The sequence below is a fragment of the Furipterus horrens genome, unplaced genomic scaffold (genome assembly GCF_987537825.1).
Source record: "Furipterus horrens unplaced genomic scaffold, mFurHor1.1.pri manual_scaffold_3, whole genome shotgun sequence".
Taxonomy (NCBI): domain Eukaryota; kingdom Metazoa; phylum Chordata; class Mammalia; order Chiroptera; family Furipteridae; genus Furipterus; species Furipterus horrens.
The window spans coordinates 136,228,235-136,235,506 of NW_028327173.1; positions in this window are offsets into that span (position 1 = coordinate 136,228,235).

Below are 7,272 nucleotides of genomic sequence, written 5' to 3' on the forward strand. Positions count from 1 at the left end.
GGTTCACTCCTTTAGAAGTGCATCGAACTGTCCTCCGTCTAGAGTCCCCTTAATTCCCCTGGGCCCTCTCTTCTGGGCCTCACTCCCTGGGAGGGTGAGGGGTGTGGTCAGTCCTTTGGGTGACGACTCCTGGTCTCTATATAGATTGCTAGACCCGAGTTTATCTCTGGTCTCCAGGGCAGGTTTCATGGGCTTGTGATCTGTACATACAATCGTACTCACACTTCTTTTACTACTGATAACAGCAATACACTATAAACAAATATACTACAGTATGGAACAGGATTGGTTAAATAAGTTATGGTCCATGTGATAGGGCACAGAAATACCGGGTGGATATTAAAATGATGTTGTAATTGTCTATTTTTATGCTATGGAAAACTGTTCAAGTTAACATTGTTAGGTTTCAAAAACGGCGGTAGTTCTGGTGGCATATTGTGGTGGATGCAAAAACAATATAATTTCAATTTTGGATAAAAAATGTATGAAAATACTCAGGCTCTTTATACCATTAAACGAATAACAAAATGGAAAAGGCCTTGCGTGAATTAGTAGCATAGCATGAACATTGCGTTATGATTAATACAAGTGGAGCACCCGAGGTTCACAAAGACAAAAACTGTTCAAATCTTTTCAAAAAAAATTTTATTGATTGATTTTAGATAGAGGAAGGGGAGGGGAGAGAGGGAGAGAGATCAATTTGTTGTTCCACCCATCCATGCATTCATTGATTGATTTTTTTATGTGCTCTGAGTGGGGATTGAACCCACAGCCTTGGTGCATTGGCCCAGTGCTCTAACGAATGAAGCTACCTGGACAGGGCATCAACTAATCTTAATAATGCATTTTTTCATGACCTCTTTCCTCTTCTCCTTGGCCTCTTCTCCTTACCACTTACAAATACAGCTTAAAACTCAATAAAACCCAAATTTAAGCCTTTGAAATATAGAACTTGTATATTATTGAATAAACATATAAAAGTCATTGAAATGTGAAACAAACAAACAAAAAACCTGAAGGTTTCATGACTAAAATTAGTCTTCACATCAGTCAAATGCTAAAGAATATAGGACTTCATCTCTGAATCCACTGACTGATTTTTAAAAATTATTTATTTTTTAGAGAGAGGGTAAGGGAGGAAGAGAGGGGAAGAAACATCAATGTGTGGTTGTCTCTTGCGTGCCCCCAACTGGGGACTAGGCCCACAACCCAGGCATGTGCCCTGACTGGGAATCAAACCAGTGACCCTTTGGTTCACAGGCTGGCACTCAGTCCACTGAGCCACACCAGCCAGGGCAGATTGAATTTCTTTTTTAAAGTATGTTTTATTTTTTTAAGTATGTTTTATTGATTGTTATTACAGTAGTCCCATTTTTTCCCCTTTGCTCCCCTCCACCCAGTACCCCCCTTCTCTCCAGCAATCCCGTCCCCCTTAGTTCATGTCCATGGGTCATGCATATAAGTTCCTTGGCTTCACCCTTTCCTATATTATTCTTAACTTCCCCCTGTCTATTTTGTACCAACCAAATTATGCTTCTTAATCCCTGCACCATTTCCTCATTTCTCCCCCTTCCCCCTCCCAGCTAATAACCCTCCAAATGATCCCCATACCTATGATTCTGTCCCCATTCTGGTTTGCTTAGTTGGGTTTTGTTTTTATTTTTTAGATTCAGTTGTTGATAGTTGTGAGTTTATTGTCATTTTAATGTTCATAACTTTGATCTTCTTTTTCTTAAGTAAGTCCCTTTAACATTTCATATAATAACAGCTTGATGATGATGAACTCTTTTAGCTTTACCTTGTCTGAGAAGCACTTTATCTGCCCTTCCATTCTAAATGATAGCTTTGTTGGGTAGAGTAGTCTTGGTTGTAGGTCCTTGCTTTTCATCACATTGAGTACTTCTTGCCCGTCCCTTCTTGCCTACAAAGTTTCTTTTGAGAAATCAGCTGAGAGTCTTATAGGTACCCCTTTGTAGGTAATGCTCTGCTTTTCTCTTGCTACTTTTAAGGTTCTCTCTTTATCTTGAACCTTTGGCATTTTAACTATGATGAGTCTTGGTGTGATCCTTTTGGAGTCTAGCTTGTTTGGGACTCTCTGTGCTTCCTGGACTTGTATGTCTATTTCCTTCGCCACATATGGGGAGTTTTCCTTCATTATTTTCTCACATAAGTTTTCAATTTCTTGCTCCTCGTCTTCTTCTGGTACTCCTGTGATTCTGATGTCGGCATGTTTAAAGTTGTCCCAGAGGTTCCTAAGCCTTTCCTCAGTTTTTTCAATTCTTGTTTCCTCATTCTGTACTTGTTGACTGTTGTTTTCCTCCTTAATGCTCAAAGTCACTGATTTGAACCCCAGTTTCCTTCCCTTCACCACTGTTTTTGTGTGAATTTTCCTTCGTTTCATTTAGCATAGCCTTCACTTCTTCCCTGATGGGTTTGCCGTACTTAAGCATATCTGTCAAGCCTGTGAACATCTTTATCACCAGTGTTTTGAACTCTGTATCTGTTAGGTTGGCTATCTCGTCGTCGCTTAGTTCTCCCACTGGAACCTTGATCTGTCCCCCCTTTTGGACCATACTTCTCTGTCTCCTCATCTTGACAGGCTCCTGCGTTTGTTTTCCTCTGTGTCTTAGGTAAGCTGTTGCTCCTGTTATGTTGTAAGAGGCGGAGCCTTAGGTATTCGTCAGTACAGGGTGACCCATTTCACCACGTTGTGGCACTGTGTGTGGGGGAGGTCAGAGAGGGAACAATGTCACTTTTCTCAGCACTCGCCCCTCTTTCAGACACTTCTCCCACTTTGTATGGGACTAGTGCCTCTGTAGTTGTTGCCCTGGCTGTCGTTCCCAGAGTGGGTGGATCTGCGGATGTTTTAGGACCATGGGGGCCCTTTAAACAAGCGGACTCTGCTGAGAGACTGGCTGTTTTTTCTTCCGCCCCAACCCCCTACCGGTTTGCAGTCAGAAGCAATGAGGCTTTATTTTCCCTGGTGCTGGGACCGTGAGCTGGTCTGGTTCTGGGAGCGCTCCCTAGGTGTCCCTTCTGACTTTTTAAAATATGTGACTGCACTTTCCAGCAGCATGCCGCTGCCACCACTGCTGCTGCCACTACACTGCATCCTTTCCGCCCTGGATCCACCCCTCCTACCTGTCTGGATGAGTATTTCTTCTTTATATCTTGTTGGACTTCCATGCAGCTCGGTTTTCTGGAACTTCTGGTTTTCTCTAGTTTTGAGGTAGTTGTGTTCCTTCTTAGTTGTGGAGGGAGATGCAGCCATGTCTGTCTAGGCTGCCATCTTGGCCGGAAGTTGAAAATGGCATTTCTTTATAAATAATTATAATTAAGTCATTTTGATAAACTCGATTGGCCTTCCCTCTCATGATTTTGATATTCGGGGTGTTGCTTGGTGACAGTTTGTAAAGCGCTTTTTGTTTGGGTAGCATCTACTCTCCCCAGTTACACTTAAAGCCACTGAAATGTTTTCTTCCTTTAGCGCCCATTTTAGGACCAGTTCTGGTAATTGCTAAGTAAATGTCAGCTAGTCGACTTCCTGTCTGACCTGCCTTGGGCTATTTCCTGCAGATTAGCATCTCCACTAGAGGGCGGGCTGGACTAAAGAGGAGAAAGGAAAGAAAATTTTTCTCTTGCTAACACTGTCCTCCTTCCCTACCCCAGCTTCCTGCCCAGTATTTGCACAGAGCCCCTGGGACCCATGGAGAGCTCCAGGCAACAAAAGGGAAAATTCTGAAGTGGCTGATGATGTGTTTATACATTTTCTTGCTGCATTCTCTGTGTAAAGGAAAATGGAAAGTATGCCAATTTACACAGGACTTAAAATGTGTTGACTATAAAGCCATTGAGTAATTATGGGATTTCTAATGCTTTCATGTTCTGTGTCCTCCTTGAGAACCAGAATTTTCTGTGTGGCAGACAGGAGGTACAGATGTGATATAGAAGTTAAAACAGTTGAGCCCTGAGTTTGAATAGGAACTATCAGTGTTAACCCATAAAGTGTTTTATCTTTTGATCCCTATCTACTGAAAAGGTCTGGAAACAATGACCAGTCCAGAATCAATGAATAATCCTGCCACCCACATCTTCAGGATGATTTCTCTATAATAATTTAGTTGTAATTCCAGAATGGTCCTGGGAGGTTAGTGTAGCTTCCACTTACTCCTCCACCATCTTGGATCCCTCCTGCCATCCATGTCTTAAAATACCATTTCCCACAGAAAGAAACCAGAGCTTGGAGAAATGGCTGATTTCAGGTCTGGGGCAGGAAATGTACAAGATGAGTGTGGAGCAACTTATTATACCAGATAGCAAAGAAGACAACAAACACTGTTATGGTAATGTCAAAAAAAACTCAGGAGCCAAGTTCTCATGGCCAAAGATGGGATAATTTGAGAATTAATAAGAATAACTTAATAAACAGTATGTTTAGGAGCCCTGACTGGGTAGCTTAGTTCGTTAGAGCATTGTCCTGATACACCTAGGTTGCAGGATCTGTTCCCATCAGGGCACATACAGGAATCAATCAGGGAATGCATAAATAAGTAGAACAACAAATCGATGTTTCTTGCTCTCTCCCCCAATCTCTCTCACTCTCCCTCCCTCTCCCCCTTCCTCCCTACCTCCTGCCCTTCCTCTCTCAATCTCTCTCTAAAATCAATAAATAAAAATAAAAAAAAAAAAACTATTGTGTTTAAATCCATGAGTTCATAATTGGGTTTGTGTGAGTGTATGTGTGTATGTAACTAATTGGTCATCTTTGGAAGGATAAGAAAATAATTATTTTGAAGATGGTAAATAAAGAAAAGGAAGCAGTTATCTTGCTGTTCCTATATAAACTGTACCCCAGGGTAATGAACAGAAAATAAAGGGAGTGTCCCTTTTTAAAAATATTCCAGCCATTATGATAGAGCTTAGATATAGCTCCTTAGAAATCCCTAATAAATTAATGAGTCTAAGCATTGAACATTCAGGCCTGGATTCTTCAATGGTTAAATTGAGGTAAAAGAAAGGATGGAGGGGAACCTGTAGACTGAGAGACATAGAAAGCATATGAAATTTTTGAAAAATGAGCAAGGCTAAACTATAATGTCCAGGGGTCCACATTTTGGTGATAAGACTACAAATAAAAAGTGATTATGGTGCACCATAGCATTCATTTATGCCAGGAAGGAGGGACTGTAATGGAAAGGAACAGATGAACATGGTGAGAAGGTGGCGGACGGGGGTGGGGGTGGGGGACTACTTTTGGTGTCTGGCAAAGTTCTGTTTCTTTCTCTAGGTGATAGTTTCAAGAGTATTCACTTTAGTTAATTAAGCTATACCTTTATTTTGTATGTGTTTTTGTACCTGTTTTATTTTAAAATAAAGGTTAATTATAATGTATTATCAAGTTATCTCATTTATCTAGAGCTATAAGCATGCAGCCCAGTTTTATTCTAATAGACAAAATTATTTTTAAAGGTTAATATCTTCACATCACTGTGCACTTAGATACCAGAAAGGTGCCTGGAACCCGTTCCCTGTGTCTTTCCTGGAGGGACTTACTTCTTTCTCCTCTAAATTTTATTTACATTACTCATTTTACTCTTAAACTGCAGAGTCAGTGATATATAATATAGGCTTATATGGCCTAATCTTATCAGTATAGAGTGGAAGGGTGAGGGCAGCTAACATATATTCCAGGCATAGTTCTGAGTGGCACCACTGACTCTTAATTTTATTTGTTAATTTTTTTTAGATTTTATTTATTTTAGAGAGACAGGAAGGGAGGGAGAAAGAAAGGAAGAGAAACAGCTATGTGAGAGGCATTGATCAGTTGCCGCTCCCACGCCACAAATCAGGGACCTGACCCTCTTCCCACCCATGTGCCCTGACCAGGAATTGACTGGTGAGCCTTTGTTTGCAGGATGATCCCCAATCCACTGAGCCACACCAGTGAGGGCATGTCTGTTAATCTTAACAACACTGGAAGGTGTAGGCACATCTGCACTCTACAGATAAAGAAACTGAGAGGCACTGCTGGCCTGCGTCTATGTGCTAAACATCTGTTATGCTGCCTCTGATCATATTGTTTCAGTCATCATATGCTACTTATGAAACTGAGGATTTGTCTACATACTTTTAAGTGCAGTGGACCCCACTGCTCACTGTATTTTAGCATGTGAGCCACTCTGACCTTTAGAGCCTTTTCTGTGCTTATACATTATAGATGGTGTTTAGCTATTTTCTATAACACTTGGTGTTTCTTCTTCCAGTGATTTTTTTTTTTTTTTTTTTTTTTTGAGGGACTTCCCAGTAATCCCGTTACTTGTTGAAGTTTCTCATTTTCTGGGTACAGACTTCCATCTTACCCACCTCAGTTTATACATTTACTCAGCCTGATCCAGATCGCAGGTGAAGTTATCCTCAGCTAATGCCCCTGATTCATGTGGGATCATCACTTTCTTTTTGTGGTTTCCCTCTAAAATTGATTTCAGAGTTTAGGCCAAGGCCTTGCTACTCAAACTATATGGTCTTTGGACCAGCAGCATCAGCATCACATAGGAGCTTGTAAGAAAAACTATCCCTGGGCCACCCCAGACTTGCCAAGTGAGAATGTGCATTTTAGTAAGATCCCTAGGTGATTCATATGCACTTTTAAGTCTAAGAAGCATGAAATAGGCAATGTCTAAGATTCTTACAGTTCCACAAGTCTATGTTGCTGTCAATGATAACATTTGTGCAGTTATCGTTTACCCTTGGCTCTACTGTGACCTTGGGTAACTACTTTACTTTTCTGTGCTTTTGTTTCCTCATCTATAAAATGGTACCTGCCTCAAAAGTTTGTTTTGTAACATGTTTAGAACAGTGCCTGGCACACAGATAGTGCTATAGAAGTATTAGCTGTCCTAATACTGAATAAGTTTTCATGAATACTTTGTGAGTCCCAAGTTCAGGTCAGGCAGGAGGAAGAACAGTTTTGAGAACTGACAATGGAACCACTTCACTGGAGAATGGGGTTATAGAGGCTTCTGCTAGTCTAAGTGGAAGATCAGGAATTTTACGCCTGGAGGCTGTACTAAGCAGTTCCCAGAGGCCCCCGCTTTTTAAGACCTCAGGACACAGAGTAGATGGTGCCTTCTTCCAGCAATTAATTTCTACTTAGGTGGCCCAAAGATAGAGCTACCTGTGGGACACCAGCTACTTGGAGGGGCTGGAAGAAGATTGTGAAATTGGTGTTAGAGGGAAGCCTGTGAAGATAAATGGGAAATGAAAACACAAATG